General features: G+C 36.9%; 1 protein-coding gene across 1 annotated transcript in view; it reads right to left on the bottom strand.

Annotated features, from left to right (window-relative positions):
• The window catches only part of LOC124013604 (fibroblast growth factor 11-like), a 128,279-nt gene that overhangs the window by 20,544 nt on the left and 89,996 nt on the right, over nucleotides 1–17,739 (bottom strand). The window lies entirely within an intron of this gene.

Here is a 17,739-nt window from a genome sequence, read left to right as displayed (position 1 = left end):
TTCACAATGGCATTGTGTTCTCCTCTACTGTTCACAATGGCATTGTGTTCTCCTCTACTGTTCACAATGGCGTTGTGTTCTCCTCTACTGTTCACAATGGCATTGTGTTCTCCTCTACTGTTCACAATGGCATTGTGTTCTCCTCTACTGTTCACAATGACATTGTGTTCTCCTCTACTGTTCACAATGGCATTGTGTTCTCCTCTACTGTTCACAATGGCATTGTGTTCTCCTCTACTGTTCACAATGGCATTGTGTTCTCCTCTACTGTTCACAATGGCATTGCAGCAAAGCACAGATGGGCACACTACTGTACTGTGTTTAAGAGAGAAACCATGTACACACACACACACACACACACACACACACACACACACACACACACACACACACACACACACACACACACACACACACACACACACACACACACACACACACACACACACACACACACACACACACACACACACACACACACACACACACACACACACCAGTATACATTTGGGAGCTGAGAAACTCCTAAATATAATCTCTCTCAATTAGCGTGTTTTGTATGACAGCCATTAAATAACAGTTCATAAAGCATGTCTGTGATAATAAATATTGGAAAATAGTGTGTGTGTGTGTGGGGGGACGAACACTTGAGTGTGTGCACTGTACATTTCTGTGTGTGCTACTGTACATTATTCTTTGTAGTGTGTGTTTATGGATTGTTAGTGGTGATCAGACTACAGAACAAGGCCCATTCAGTGCTTCACCCACTCATTGGGCACATAACTCTATCAGATTACAGGCAATTTCTTGTGTTAGCCATAGCTGCAATATATTTAGGTGAATGTGGAATCCTCCTCTCTCCTCCTGCCTCTTGTGTCCCTATGTTTCCTTCCCTTCTTCCTTCCTTCCCTTGTTCCCTCTCCTCCACTCCTTCTTCTCCACCCCCTACTCCTCTCTCATTCTCTCCCTCCCTCAGTGGTTGTGTGAGTCACGTGACAGGGAGGTGATCCCTATCTTGTGGGCATTGCCTTGCTGCATCTCAATAAGGCCTTTTAAAGAGATGAAACGAGCTACTCAAGGAGGATGGCAGGGAAGAAGGAAACCGAGAGAGGGCCAGAGAGGGAGAAATGAACGGATAGAGAGAGGAAAGAGTGTAGGAGAGGAGAAGAGAGGCAGGACGAGTGAGAGAGAGAGAGCAGTTGCTACATCCATTGTTGGATATATAAATAATGGTATGTACACATTGATTCATGAAGAATATAGCTGTCGTACCCCGTCAGAACCCAAAATACAACCTTGTTTTACCCCAATGTTTATAAACAAAGTAAATGTAAGCAAAAACTACATAGCCTCAAAACATGGTTAAAACTATAATTTTGATATCATGGATGGTCAGTCCTTGCATCCATTTCTCTGTCAAGGAATTTGAGAGTGGTTCCATTTCTCCAGGACCATCCCTCTTTTCCCCTGAAACACTTTGTCATTGTTTCACCTTCTGATTGCCCCTTTAAGCACACAAAGATGCCTGCGGTGTGTATTAAAAATGTCTAGTCTCTCTACGTCTTTCTCTCGCTCAGTTTTACAACATTTTTCAAGTGTTCGTTTATCTCTACTGTATTATCCCACAATGTCATCACTCCGTTTAAACATTTTCCAGCCAACTTTCTTTCCCCCAGCCTCTTAGAGAGAGAAAAAGCCGGTCAGTTCTAGCTGCCTGGTCAGAGCCTACTGTCCTAATTATGTCTACCTCCCTCTGTCAGTTTGTTTAGACCTGCATCCAGTGTGTGTGTGTGTGTGTGTGTGTGTGTGTGTGTGTGTGTGTGTGTGTGTGTGTGTGTGTGTGTGTGTGTGTGTGTGTGTGTGTGTGTGTGTGTGTGTGTGTGTGTGTGTGTGTGTGTGTGTGTGTGTGTGTGTGTGTGTGTTTGTTCTGGTCCCCTGTCAGACCATCCCTCCTACTCTGCTCTGTTCCTGTTTGTTACTGCTGTTAAATACTTCTGTTTTCTACGACTGTTAAATACTGGTGTTTGCTACTGCTGTTTGTTACTACTGTTTGTTACTACTGTTTGTTACTGCTGTTAAATAACTGGTGTTTGCTACTGCTGTTTGTTACTACTGTTTGTTACTACTGTTTGCTACTGCTGTTTGTTACTACTGTTTGGTACTACTGTTTGTTACTGCTGTTTGCTACTGCTGTTTGTTACTACTGTTTGTTACTACTGTTTGTTACTGCTGTTAAATACTGGTGTTTGCTACTGCTGTTTGTTACTACTGTTTGTTACTGCTGTTAAATACTGGTGTTTGCTACTGCTGTTTGTTACTACTGTTTGTTACTGCTGTTAAATACTGGTGTTTGCTACTGCTGTTTGTTACTACTGTTTGATACTGCTGTTAAATACTGGTGTTTGCTACTGCTGTTTGTTACTACTGTTTGTTACTGCTGTTTGTTACTACTGTTTGTTACTGCTGTTAAATACTGGTGTTTGCTACTGCTGTTTGTTACTACTGTTTGTTACTACTGTTTGTTACTGCTGTTTGTTACTACTGTTTGTTACTGCTGTTAAATACTGGTGTTTGCTACTGCTGTTTGCTACGACTGTTAAATACTGGTGTTTGCTACTGTTGTTTGTTACTACTGTTTGTTACTGCTGTTTGTTACTACTGTTTGTTACTGCTGTTAAAATACTGGTGTTTGCTACTGCTGTTTGTTACTACTGTTAAATTTGTTACTGTTTGTTACTACTGTTTGTTACTGCTGTTAAATACTGGTGTTTGCTACTGCTGTTTGTTACTACTGTTTGTTACTGCTGTTAAATACTGGTGTTTGCTACTGCTGTTTGTTACTACTGTTTGTTACTACTGTTTGTTACTGCTGTTTGTTACTACTGTTTGTTACTACTGTTTGTTACTGTTGTTAAATACTGGTGTTTGTTACTACTGTTTGTTACTACTGTTTGTTACTGCTGTTAAATACTGGTGTTTGCTACTGCTGTTTGTTACTACTGTTTGTTACTGCTGTTAAATACTGGTGTTTGTTACTGCTGTTTGTTTACTGTTTACTGGTGTTTGTTACTGCTGTTTGTTACTACTGTTTGTTACTACTGTTTGTTACTGCTGTTAAATACTGGTGTTTGCTACTGCTGTTTGTTACTACTGTTTGTTACTGCTGTTAAATACTGGTGTTTGCTACTGCTGTTTGTTACTACTGTTTGTTACTGTTACGGTAATGAGTGAAGAGGTGTGGAGTTAGGCGCAGAGAGCAAAAGATGTGGGAAAAACAACACGCTTTAATGTCCCGGAAACATAACATGTACAAAAGTGGAAACACAAATGAACAGAAATATAAACGGACAGCGTGAAACCCAAATGCCAACAAAATACACTCAAACAACAAAACAGACGAACAAGCCCGCACGAAACAGAAGCGGGCTAAACAGACTATATATACCCTATCCTAACAACCAAACTAGAAACAGGTGCTACCAATTAGACAAAACTAAACGAACACAGAACAACGGATCGGCGATAGCTAGTAGACCGGCGTCGACGACCGCCGAGCGCCACCCGAACAAGAAGGGGAGTCACCTTCGGTAATATTCGTGACAGTTACTGCTGTTAAATACTGGTGTTTGCTACTGCTGTTTGTTACTACTGTTTGTTACTACTGTTAAATACTGGTGTTTGTTACTACTGTTTGTTACTACTGTTTGTTACTACTGTTAAATACTGCTGTTTGTTACTACTGTTAAATACTACTGTTTGTTACTACTGTTAAATACTGCTGTTTGTTACTGCTGTTTGTTACTACTGTTTGTTACTACTGTTAAATACTGCTGTTTGTTACTACTGTTAAATACTACTGTTTGTTACTACTGTTAAATACTGCTGTTTGTTACTACTGTTTGCTACTGCTGTTTGTTACTACTGTTTGCTACTGCTGTTTGTTACTACTGTTTGTTACTGCTGTTAAATACTGGTGTTTGCTACTGCTGTTAAATACTGGTGTTTGCTACTGCTGTTTGTTACTACTGTTTTTGTTAAATACTGCTGTTTGTTACTGCTGTTTGTTACTACTGTTTGTTACTGCTGTTAAATACTGGTGTTTGCTACTGCTGTTTGTTACTACTGTTTGCTACTGCTGTTTGTTACTACTGTTTGTTACTGCTGTTAAATACTGGTGTTTGCTACTGCTGTTAAATACTGGTGTTTGCTACTGCTGTTTGTTACTACTGTTTGCTACGACTGTTAAATACTGGTGTTTGCTACTGCTGTTTGTTACTACTGTTTGTTACTGCTGTTAAATACTGCTGTTTGTTACTACTGTTTGTTACTGCTGTTAAATACTGGTGTTTTTGCTGTTTGTTACTACTGTTTGTTACTACTGTTAAATACTGTGTTTGTTTGCTGTTAAACTGCTGTTTGTTACTACTGTTTGTTACTGCTTTATGCTGTTAAATACTGGTGTTTGCTACTGCTGTTTGTTACTACTGCTTGTTACTGCTGTTAAATACTGGTGTTTGCTACTGCTGTTTGTTACTACTGTTTGTTACTGCTGTTAAATACTGGTGTTTGCTACTGCTGTTTGTTACTACTGTTTGTTACTGCTGTTAAATACTGGTGTTTGCTACTGCTGTTTGTTACTACTGTTTGTTACTGCTGTTAAATACTGGTGTTTGCTACTGCTGTTTGTTACTACTGTTTGTTACTACTGTTAAATACTGGTGTTTGTTACTGCTGTTAAATACTGCTGTTTGTTACTATTGTTTGTTACTGCTGTTAAATACTGGTGTTTGCTACTGCTGTTTGTTACTACTGTTTGTTACTACTGTTAAATACTGGTGTTTGCTACTGCTGTTTGTTACTACTGTTTGTTACTACTGTTAAATACTGGTGTTTGCTACTGCTGTTTGTTACTACTGCTTGTTACTGCTGTTAAATACTGGTGTTTGCTACTGCTGTTTGTTACTACTGTTTGTTACTGCTGTTAAATACTGGTGTTTGCTACTGCTGTTTGTTACTACTGTTTGTTACTACTGTTTGTTACTGGTGTTAAATACTGCTGTTTGTTACTGCTGTTAAATACTGCTGTTTGTTACTACTGTTTGTTACTGCTGTTAAATACTGCTGTTTGCTACTGCTGTTTGTTACTGCTGTTAAATACTGCTGTTTGTTACTACTGTTTGTTACTGCTGTTAAATACTGCTGTTTCTTACTACTGTTTGTTACTACTGTTAAATACTGCTGTTTGTTACTACTGTTTGTTACTGCTGTTAAATACTGCTGTTTGCTACTGCTGTTTGTTACTACTGTTTTTGTTACTACTGGTGTTTGTTACTGCTGTTTGTTACTACTGTTTGTTACTACTGTTTGTTACTACTGTTAAATACTGGTGTTTGCTACTGCTGTTTGTTACAGCTGTTAAATACTGGTGTTTGCTACTGCTGTTTGTTACTACTGTTTGTTACTGCTGTTAAATACTGGTGTTTGCTACTGCTGTTTGTTACTACTGTTTGTTACTGCTGTTAAATACTGGTGTTTGCTACTGCTGTTTGTTACTACTGTTTGTTACTGCTGTTAAATACTGGTGTTTGCTACTGCTGTTTGTTATTACTGTTTGTTACTACTGTTTGTTACTGCTGTTAAATACTGGTGTTTGTTACTACTGTTTGTTACTACTGTTTGTTACTGCTGTTAAATACTGGTGTTTGCTACTGCTGTTTGTTACTACTGTTTGTTACTGCTGTTTGTTACTACTGTTTGTTACTGCTGCTAAATACTGGTGTTTGCTACTGCTGTTTGTTACTACTGTTTGCTACTGCTGTTTGTTACTACTGTTTGCTACGACTGTTAAATACTGGTGTTTGCTACTGCTGTTTGTTACTACTGTTTGTTACTACTGTTTGTTACTGCTGTTAAATACTGGTGTTTGCTACTGCTGTTTGTTACTACTGTTAAATACTGGTGTTTGCTACTGCTGTTTGTTACTACTGTTTGTTACTGCTGTTAAATACTGGTGTTTGCTACTGCTGTTTGTTACTACTGTTTGTTACTGCTGTTAAATACTGGTGTTTGAACTACTGCTGTTTGTTACTACTGTTTGTTACTGCTGTTAAATACTGGTGTTTGCTACTGCTGTTTGTTACTACTGTTTGCTACTGCTGTTAAATACTGGTGTTTGCTACTGCTGTTTGTTACTACTGTTTGTTACTGCTGTTAAATACTGCTGTTTGTTACTACTGTTTGTTACTGCTGTTAAATACTGGTGTTTGCTACTGCTGTTAAATACTGGTGTTTGCTACTGCTGTTTGTTACTACTGTTTGTTACTGCTGTTAAATACTGGTGTTTGCTACTGCTGTTTGTTACTACTGTTTGTTACTGCTGTTAAATACTGGTGTTTGCTACTGCTGTTTGTTACTACTGTTTGTTACTGCTGTTAAATACTGGTGTTTGCTACTGCTGTTTGTTACTACTGTTTGTTACTGCTGTTAAATACTGGTGTTTGCTACTGCTGTTTGTTACTACTGTTTGTTACTACTGTTAAATACTGGTGTTTGTTACTGCTGTTAAATACTGCTGTTTGTTACTATTGTTTGTTACTGCTGTTAAATACTGGTGTTTGCTACTGCTGTTTGTTACTACTGTTTGTTACTACTGTTAAATACTGGTGTTTGCTACTGCTGTTTGTTACTACTGTTTGTTACTGCTGTTAAATACTGGTGTTTGCTACTGCTGTTTGTTACTACTGTTTGTTACTACTGTTTGTTACTGCTGTTAAATACTGGTGTTTGCTACTGCTGTTTGTTACTACTGTTTGTTACTACTGTTAAATACTGGTGTTTGCTACTGCTGTTTGTTACTACTGTTTGTTACTGCTGTTAAATACTGGTGTTTGTTACTACTGTTTGTTAATACTGTTTGTTACTGCTGTTAAATACTGGTGTTTGCTACTGCTGTTTGTTACTACTGTTTGTTACTGCTGTTAAATACTGGTGTTTGCTAATGCTGTTTGTTACTACTGTTTGTTATTGCTGTTAAATACTGGTGTTTGCTACTGCTGTTTGCTGTTTGTTACTACTGTTTGTTACTGCTGTTAAATACTGGTGTTTGCTACTGCTGTTTGTTACTACTGTTAAATACTGGTGTTTGCTACTGCTGTTTGTTACTGTTTGTTACAGCTGTTTAATACTGGTGTTTGCTACTGCTGTTTGTTACAGCTGTTAAATACTGCTGTTTGTTACTACTGTTTGTTACTGCTGTTAAATACTGGTGTTTGCTACTACTGTTTGTTACTGCTGTTAAATACTGGTGTTTGCTACTGCTGTTTGTTACTGCTGTTAAATACTGCTGTTTGTTACTACTGTTTGTTACTGCTGTTAAATACTGGTGTTTGCTACTGCTGTTTGTTACTGCTGTTAAATACTGCTGTTTGTTACTACTGTTTGTTACTGCTGTTAAATACTGCTGTTTCTTACTACTGTTTGTTACTGCTGTTAAATACTGGTGTTTGCTACTGCTGTTTGTTACTGCTGTTAAATACTGCTGTTTGTTACTACTGTTTGTTACTACTGTTTGTTACTGCTGTTTGTTACTACTGTTTGCTACTGCTGTTTGTTACTACTGTTTTGCTACGACTGTTAAATACTGGTGTTTGCTACTGCTGTTTGTTACTACTGTTTGTTACTACTGTTTGTTACTACTGTTAAATACTGGTGTTTGCTACTGCTGTTTGTTACAGCTGTTAAATACTGGTGTTTGCTACTGCTGTTTGTTACTACTGTTTGTTACTGCTGTTAAATACTGGTGTTTGCTACTGCTGTTTGTTACTACTGTTTGTTACTGCTGTTAAATACTGGTGTTTGCTACTGCTGTCTGTTACTACTGTTTGCTACTGCTGTTTGTTACTACTGTTTGTTACTGCTGTTAAATACTGTTGTTTCTTACTACTGTTTGTTACTGCTGTTAAATACTGGTGTTTGCTACTGCTGTTTGTTACTGCTGTTAAATACTGCTGTTTGTTACTACTGTTTGTTACTACTGTTTGTTACTGCTGTTTGTTACTACTGTTTGCTACTGCTGTTTGTTACTACTGTTTTGCTACGACTGTTAAATACTGGTGTTTGCTACTGCTGTTTGTTACTGCTGTTTGTTACTACTGTTTGTTACTGCTGTTAAATACTGGTGTTTGCTACTGCTGTTTGTTACAGCTGTTAAATACTGGTGTTTGCTACTGCTGTTTGTTACTACTGTTTGTTACTGCTGTTAAATACTGGTGTTTGCTACTGCTGTTTGTTACTACTGTTTGTTACTGCTGTTAAATACTGGTGTTTGCTACTGCTGTTTGTTACTACTGTTTGCTACTGCTGTTTGTTACTACTGTTTGTTACTGCTGTTTGTTACTACTGTTTGTTACTGCTGTTAAATACTGGTGTTTGCTACTGCTGTTTGTTACTACTGTTTGTTACTGCTGTTAAATACTGGTGTTTGCTACTGCTGTTTGTTACTACTGTTAAATACTGGTGTTTGCTACTGCTGTTTGTTACTGTTTGTTACTGCTGTTAAATACTGCTGTTTGTTACTACTGTTTGTTACTACTGTTAAATACTGGTGTTTGCTACTGCTGTTTGTTACTACTGTTAAATTTGTTTTACTGCTGTTTGTTACTGGTGTTTGTTACTGCTGTTAAATACTGGTGTTTGCTACTGCTGTTTGTTACTACTGTTTGTTACTGCTGTTAAATACTGGTGTTTGCTACTGCTGTTTGTTACTACTGTTTGTTACTGCTGTTAAATACTGGTGTTTGCTACTGCTGTTTGTTACTACTGTTTGTTACTACTGTTTGTTACTGCTGTTAAATACTGGTGTTTGCTACTGCTGTTTGTTACTACTGTTTGTTACTACTGTTAAATACTGGTGTTTGCTACTGCTGTTTGTTTGTTACTGCTACGCAAGACTTGTTACTGCTGTTAAAAAATGCTGTTTGTTACTACTGTTTGTTACTGCTGTTAAATACTGGTGTTTGCTACTGCTGTTTGTTACTACTGTTTGTACTGTTAAATACTGGTGTTTGCTACTGCTGTTTGTTACTACTGTTTGTTACTGCTGTTAAATACTGGTGTTTGCTAATGCTGTTTGTTACTACTGTTTGTTACTGCTGTTAAATACTGGTGTTTGCTACTGCTGTTTGTTACTACTGTTTGTTACTACTGTTAAATACTGGTGTTTGCTACTGCTGTTTGTTTTGTTAAATACTGGTGTTTGCTACTGCTGTTTGTTACTACTGTTTGTTACTGCTGTTAAATACTGGTGTTTGTTACTGCTGTTAAATACTGCTGTTTGTTACTATTGTTTGTTACTGCTGTTAAATACTGGTGTTTGCTACTGCTGTTTGTTACTACTGTTTGTTACTACTGTTAAATACTGGTGTTTGCTACTGCTGTTTGTTACTACTGCTTGTTACTGCTGTTAAATACTGGTGTTTGCTACTGCTGTTTGTTACTACTGTTTGTTACTGCTGTTAAATACTGGTGTTTGCTACTGCTGTTTGTTACTACTGTTTGTTACTACTGTTAAATACTGGTGTTTGTTACTGCTGTTAAATACTGCTGTTTGTTACTATTGTTTGTTACTGCTGTTAAATACTGGTGTTTGCTACTGCTGTTTGTTACTACTGTTTGTTACTACTGTTAAATACTGGTGTTTGCTACTGCTGTTTGTTACTACTGTTTGTTACTGCTGTTAAATACTGGTGTTTGCTACTGCTGTTTGTTACTACTGTTTGTTACTACTGTTTGTTACTGCTGTTAAATACTGGTGTTTGCTACTGCTGTTTGTTACTACTGGTTGTTACTACTGTTAAATACTGGTGTTTGCTACTGCTGTTTGTTACTACTGTTTGTTACTGCTGTTAAATACTGGTGTTTGTTACTACTGTTTGTTAATACTGTTTGTTACTGCTGTTAAATACTGGTGTTTGCTACTGCTGTTTGTTACTACTGTTTGTTACTACTGTTAAATACTGGTGTTTGCTACTGCTGTTTGTTACTACTGTTTGTTACTACTGTTAAATACTGGTGTTTGCTACTGCTGTTTGTTACTACTGTTTGCTACGACTGTTAAATACTGGTGTTTGTTACTGCTGTTTGCTACTGCTGTTAAATACTGCTGTTTGTTACTACTGTTTGTTACTGCTGTTAAATACTGCTGTTTGTTACTACTGTTTGTTACTGCTGTTAAATACTGCTGTTTGTTACTACTGTTTGTTACTGCTGTTAAATACTGCTGTTTGTTACTACTGTTTGTTACTGCTGTTAAATACTGCTGTTTGTTACTACTGTTTGTTACTGCTGTTAAATACTGGTGTTTGCTACTGCTGTTTGTTACTACTGTTTGCTACGACTGTTAAATACTGGTGTTTGCTAATGCTGTTTGTTACTACTGTTTGTTACTACTGTTTGTTACTACTGTTAAATACTGGTGTTTGCTACTGCTGTTTGTTACAGCTGTTAAATACTGGTGTTTGCTACTGCTGTTTGTTACTACTGTTTGTTACTGCTGTTAAATACTGGTGTTTGCTACTGCTGTTTGTTACTACTGTTTGTTACTGCTGTTAAATACTGGTGTTTGCTACTGCTGTCTGTTACTACTGTTTGCTACTGCTGTTTGTTACTACTGTTTGTTACTGCTGTTTGTTACTACTGTTTGTTACTGCTGTTAAATACTGGTGTTTGCTACTGCTGTTTGCTGACTGTTAAATACTGGTGTTTGCTACTGCTGTTTGTTACTACTGTTTGTTACTGCTGTTAAATACTGGTGTTTGCTACTGCTGTTTGTTACTACTGTTAAATACTGGTGTTTGCTACTGCTGTTTGTTACTACTGTTTGTTACTGCTGTTAAATACTGGTGTTTGCTACTGCTGTTTGTTACTACTGTTAAATACTGGTGTTTGCTACTGCTGTTTGTTACTACTGTTTGTTACTGCTGTTAAATACTGGTGTTTGCTACTGCTGTTTGTTACTACTGTTTGTTACTGCTGTTAAATACTGGTGTTTGCTACTGCTGTTTGTTACTACTGTTTGTTACTGCTGTTAAATACTGGTGTTTGCTACTGCTGTTTGTTACTACTGTTTGTTACTGCTGTTAAATACTGGTGTTTGCTACTGCTGTTTGTTACTACTGTTTGTTACTGCTGTTAAATACTGGTGTTTGCTACTGCTGTTTGTTACTACTGTTTGTTACTACTGTTAAATACTGGTGTTTGTTACTGCTGTTAAATACTGCTGTTTGTTACTATTGTTTGTTACTGCTGTTAAATACTGGTGTTTGCTACTGCTGTTTGTTACTACTGTTTGTTACTACTGTTAAATACTGGTGTTTGCTACTGCTGTTTGTTACTACTGTTTGTTACTGCTGTTAAATACTGGTGTTTGCTACTGCTGTTTGTTACTACTGTTTGTTACTACTGTTTGTTACTGCTGTTAAATACTGGTGTTTGCTACTGCTGTTTGTTACTACTGTTTGTTACTACTGTTAAATACTGGTGTTTGCTACTGCTGTTTGTTACTACTGTTTGTTACTGCTGTTAAATACTGGTGTTTGTTACTACTGTTTGTTAATACTGTTTGTTACTGCTGTTAAATACTGGTGTTTGCTACTGCTGTTTGTTACTACTGTTTGTTACTGCTGTTAAATACTGGTGTTTGCTAATGCTGTTTGTTACTACTGTTTGTTACTGCTGTTAAATACTGGTGTTTGCTACTGCTGTTTGTTACTACTGTTAAATACTGGTGTTTGCTACTGCTGTTTGTTATTACTGTTTGTTACTGCTGTTAAATACTGGTGTTTGCTACTGCTGTTTGTTACAGCTGTTAAATACTGTTGTTTGCTACTGCTGTTTGTTACTGCTGTTAAATACTGGTGTTTGCTACTACTGTTTGTTACTGCTGTTAAATACTGGTGTTTGCTACTGCTGTTTGTTACTGCTGTTAAATACTGCTGTTTGTTACTACTGTTTGTTACTGCTGTTAAATACTGGTGTTTGCTACTGCTGTTTGTTACTGCTGTTAAATACTGCTGTTTGTTACTACTGTTTGTTACTGCTGTTAAATACTGCTGTTTCTTACTACTGTTTGTTACTGCTGTTAAATACTGGTGTTTGCTACTGCTGTTTGTTACTGCTGTTAAATACTGCTGTTTGTTACTACTGTTTGTTACTACTGTTTGTTACTACTGTTTGTGTTTGCTACTGCTGTTTGTTACTACTGTTTTGCTACGACTGTTAAATACTGGTGTTTGCTACTGCTGTTTGTTACTACTGTTTGTTACTACTGTTTGTTACTACTGTTAAATACTGGTGTTTGCTACTGCTGTTTGTTACTACTGTTTGTTACTGCTGTTAAATACTGCTGTTTGCTACTGCTGTTTGTTACTACTGTTAAATACTGGTGTTTGCTACTGCTGTTTGTTACTACTGTTTGTTACTGCTGTTAAATACTGGTGTTTGCTACTGCTGTTTGTTACTACTGTTTGTTACTGCTGTTAAATACTGGTGTTTGCTAATGCTGTTTGTTACTACTGTTTGTTACTGCTGTTAAATACTGGTGTTTGCTACTGCTGTTTGTTACTACTGTTTGTTACTGCTGTTAAATACTGGTGTTTGCTACTGCTGTTTGTTACTGCTGTTAAATACTGGTGTTTGCTACTGCTGTTTGTTACTACTGTTTGTTACTACTGTTAAATACTGGTGTTTGTTACTGCTGTTAAATACTGCTGTTTGTTACTATTGTTTGTTACTGCTGTTAAATACTGGTGTTTGCTACTGCTGTTTGTTACTACTGTTTGTTACTACTGTTAAATACTGGTGTTTGCTACTGCTGTTTGTTACTACTGCTTGTTACTGCTGTTAAATACTGGTGTTTGCTACTGCTGTTTGTTACTACTGTTTGTTACTGCTGTTAAATACTGGTGTTTGCTACTGCTGTTTGTTACTACTGTTTGTTACTACTGTTAAATACTGGTGTTTGTTACTGCTGTTAAATACTGCTGTTTGTTACTATTGTTTGTTACTGCTGTTAAATACTGGTGTTTGCTACTGCTGTTTGTTACTACTGTTTGTTACTACTGTTAAATACTGGTGTTTGCTACTGCTGTTTGTTACTACTGTTTGTTACTGCTGTTAAATACTGGTGTTTGCTACTGCTGTTTGTTACTACTGTTTGTTACTACTGTTTGTTACTGCTGTTAAATACTGGTGTTTGCTACTGCTGTTTGTTACTACTGGTTGTTACTACTGTTAAATACTGGTGTTTGCTACTGCTGTTTGTTACTACTGTTTGTTACTGCTGTTAAATACTGGTGTTTGTTACTACTGTTTGTTAATACTGTTTGTTACTGCTGTTAAATACTGGTGTTTGCTACTGCTGTTTGTTACTACTGTTTGTTACTACTGTTAAATACTGGTGTTTGCTACTGCTGTTTGTTACTACTGTTTGTTACTGCTGTTAAATACTGGTGTTTGCTAATGCTGTTTGTTACTACTGTTTGTTACTGCTGTTAAATACTGGTGTTTGCTACTGCTGTTTGTTACTGCTGTTAAATACTGCTGTTTGTTACTACTGTTTGTTACTGCTGTTAAATACTGCTGTTTGCTACTGCTGTTTGTTACTGCTGTTAAATACTGCTGTTTGTTACTACTGTTTGTTACTGCTGTTAAATACTGCTGTTTCTTACTACTGTTTGTTACTGCTGTTAAATACTGCTGTTTGTTACTACTGTTTGTTACTGCTGTTAAATACTGCTGTTTGCTACTGCTGTTTGTTACTACTGTTTGCTACGACTGTTAAATACTGGTGTTTGCTACTGCTGTTTGTTACTACTGTTTGTTACTACTGTTTGTTACTACTGTTAAATACTGGTGTTTGCTACTGCTGTTTGTTACAGCTGTTAAATACTGGTGTTTGCTACTGCTGTTTGTTACTACTGTTTGTTACTGCTGTTAAATACTGGTGTTTGCTACTGCTGTTTGTTACTACTGTTTGTTACTGCTGTTAAATACTGGTGTTTGCTACTGCTGTCTGTTACTACTGTTTGCTACTGCTGTTTGTTACTACTGTTTGTTACTGCTGTTTGTTACTACTGTTTGTTACTGCTGTTAAATACTGGTGTTTGCTACTGCTGTTTGCTACGACTGTTAAATACTGGTGTTTGCTACTGCTGTTTGTTACTACTGTTTGTTACTGCTGTTAAATACTGGTGTTTGCTACTGCTGTTTGTTACTACTGTTAAATACTGGTGTTTGCTACTGCTGTTTGTTACTACTGTTTGTTACTGCTGTTAAATACTGGTGTTTGCTACTGCTGTTTGTTACTACTGTTAAATACTGGTGTTTGCTACTGCTGTTTGTTACTACTGTTTGTTACTGCTGTTAAATACTGGTGTTTGCTACTGCTGTTTGTTACTACTGTTTGTTACTGCTGTTAAATACTGGTGTTTGCTACTGCTGTTTGTTACTACTGTTTGTTACTGCTGTTAAATACTGGTGTTTGCTACTGCTGTTTGTTACTACTGTTTGTTACTGCTGTTAAATACTGGTGTTTGCTACTGCTGTTTGTTACTACTGTTTGTTACTGCTGTTAAATACTGGTGTTTGCTACTGCTGTTTGTTACTACTGTTTGTTACTACTGTTAAATACTGGTGTTTGTTACTGCTGTTAAATACTGCTGTTTGTTACTATTGTTTGTTACTGCTGTTAAATACTGGTGTTTGCTACTGCTGTTTGTTACTACTGTTTGTTACTACTGTTAAATACTGGTGTTTGCTACTGCTGTTTGTTACTACTGTTTGTTACTGCTGTTAAATACTGGTGTTTGCTACTGCTGTTTGTTACTACTGTTTGTTACTACTGTTTGTTACTGCTGTTAAATACTGGTGTTTGCTACTGCTGTTTGTTACTACTGTTTGTTACTACTGTTAAATACTGGTGTTTGCTACTGCTGTTTGTTACTACTGTTTGTTACTGCTGTTAAATACTGGTGTTTGTTACTACTGTTTGTTAATACTGTTTGTTACTGCTGTTAAATACTGGTGTTTGCTACTGCTGTTTGTTACTACTGTTTGTTACTGCTGTTAAATACTGGTGTTTGCTAATGCTGTTTGTTACTACTGTTTGTTACTGCTGTTAAATACTGGTGTTTGCTACTGCTGTTTGTTACTACTGTTTGTTACTACTGTTTGTTACTGCTGTTAAATACTGGTGTTTGCTACTGCTGTTTGTTACTACTGTTAAATACTGGTGTTTGCTACTGCTGTTTGTTATTACTGTTTGTTACTGCTGTTAAATACTGGTGTTTGCTACTGCTGTTTGTTACAGCTGTTAAATACTGTTGTTTGCTACTGCTGTTTGTTACTGCTGTTAAATACTGGTGTTTGTTACTACTGTTTGTTACTGCTGTTAAATACTGGTGTTTGCTACTGCTGTTTGTTACTGCTGTTAAATACTGCTGTTTGTTACTACTGTTTGTTACTGCTGTTAAATACTGGTGTTTGCTACTGCTGTTTGTTACTGCTGTTAAATACTGCTGTTTGTTACTACTGTTTGTTACTGCTGTTAAATACTGCTGTTTCTTACTACTGTTTGTTACTGCTGTTAAATACTGGTGTTTGCTACTGCTGTTTGTTACTGCTGTTAAATACTGCTGTTTGTTACTACTGTTTGTTACTACTGTTTGTTACTGCTGTTTGTTACTACTGTTTGCTACTGCTGTTTGTTACTACTGTTTTGCTACGACTGTTAAATACTGGTGTTTGCTACTGCTGTTTGTTACTACTGTTTGTTACTACTGTTTGTTACTACTGTTAAATACTGGTGTTTGCTACTGCTGTTTGTTACAGCTGTTAAATACTGGTGTTTGCTACTGCTGTTTGTTACTACTGTTTGTTACTGCTGTTAAATACTGGTGTTTGCTACTGCTGTTTGTTACTACTGTTTGTTACTGCTGTTAAATACTGGTGTTTGCTACTGCTGTTTGTTACTACTGTTTGCTACTGCTGTTTGTTACTACTGTTTGTTACTGCTGTTTGTTACTACTGTTTGTTACTGCTGTTAAATACTGGTGTTTGCTACTGCTGTTTGTTACTACTGTTTGTTACTGCTGTTAAATACTGGTGTTTGCTACTGCTGTTTGTTACTACTGTTAAATACTGGTGTTTGCTACTGCTGTTTGTTACTACTGTTTGTTACTGCTGTTAAATACTGCTGTTTGCTACTGCTGTTTGTTACTACTGTTAAATACTGGTGTTTGCTACTGCTGTTTGTTACTACTGTTAAATACTGGTGTTTGCTACTGCTGTTTGTTACTACTGTTTGTTACTGCTGTTAAATACTGGTGTTTGCTACTGCTGTTTGTTACTACTGTTTGCTACTGCTGTTTGTTACTACTGTTTGTTACTGCTGTTTGTTACTACTGTTTGTTACTGCTGTTAAATACTGGTGTTTGCTACTGCTGTTTGTTACTACTGTTTGTTACTGCTGTTAAATACTGGTGTTTGCTACTGCTGTTTGTTACTACTGTTAAATACTGGTGTTTGCTACTGCTGTTTGTTACTACTGTTTGTTACTGCTGTTAAATACTGCTGTTTGCTACTGCTGTTTGTTACTACTGTTAAATACTGGTGTTTGCTACTGCTGTTTGTTACTACTGTTTGTTACTGCTGTTAAATACTGGTGTTTGCTACTGCTGTTTGTTACTACCGTTTGTTACTGCTGTTAAATACTGGTGTTTGCTACTGCTGTTTGTTACTACTGTTTGTTACTGCTGTTAAATACTGGTGTTTGCTACTGCTGTTTGTTACTACTGTTTGTTACTACTGTTTGTTACTGCTGTTAAATACTGGTGTTTGCTACTGCTGTTTGTTACTACTGTTTGTTACTACTGTTAAATACTGGTGTTTGCTACTGCTGTTTGTTACTACTGTTTGTTACTGCTGTTAAATACTGGTGTTTGCTAATGCTGTTTGTTACTACTGTTTGTTACTGCTGTTAAATACTGGTGTTTGCTAATGCTGTTTGTTACTACTGTTTGTTACTGCTGTTAAATACTGGTGTTTGCTACTGCTGTTTGTTACTACTGTTTGTTACTGCTGTTAAATACTGGTGTTTGCTACTGCTGTTTGTTACTGCTGTTAAATACTGGTGTTTGCTACTGCTGTTTGTTACTGCTATTAAATACTGCTGTTTGTTACTACTGTTTGTTACTGCTTTTAAATACTTGTAATGATATTCGTCTGTTGTTTGAAGTGAGGCAGACCGAAATGCAGCGTGTAGGTTACTCATGACCTTTAATAAAGATAAAGCGGTACATTAAATAATTGAAAATACAAAAACAACAAACAAGAGAAACAAAATACAGCCTATCTGGTGACTAACACTAAGACAGGTACAATCACCCACGAAATACAACGCGCACTCAAGCTACCTAAATACGGTTCCCAATCCGAGACAACTAGAATCAGCTGACTCCAATTAGGAATCGCCTCAGGCAGCCAAGCCTAACTAGACACACCCCTAATAATACACACTCCCAATTAATACAAACCCAATACGAAATAACAACATATAAACCCATGTCACACCCTGGCCTACCCAAACATATAACAAAAACACAAGATACAATGACCAAGGCGTGACAGAACCCCCCCCCTAAGGTGCGGACTCCGGGACGCACCTCAAGAGCATAGGGAGGGTCC

The sequence above is a fragment of the Oncorhynchus gorbuscha genome, linkage group LG25, assembly GCF_021184085.1.
Source record: "Oncorhynchus gorbuscha isolate QuinsamMale2020 ecotype Even-year linkage group LG25, OgorEven_v1.0, whole genome shotgun sequence".
NCBI classification, from domain to species: domain Eukaryota; kingdom Metazoa; phylum Chordata; class Actinopteri; order Salmoniformes; family Salmonidae; genus Oncorhynchus; species Oncorhynchus gorbuscha.
Note: the sequence above shows the minus strand (reverse complement) of the source record. Positions and strands in the feature narration are given on the sequence as shown.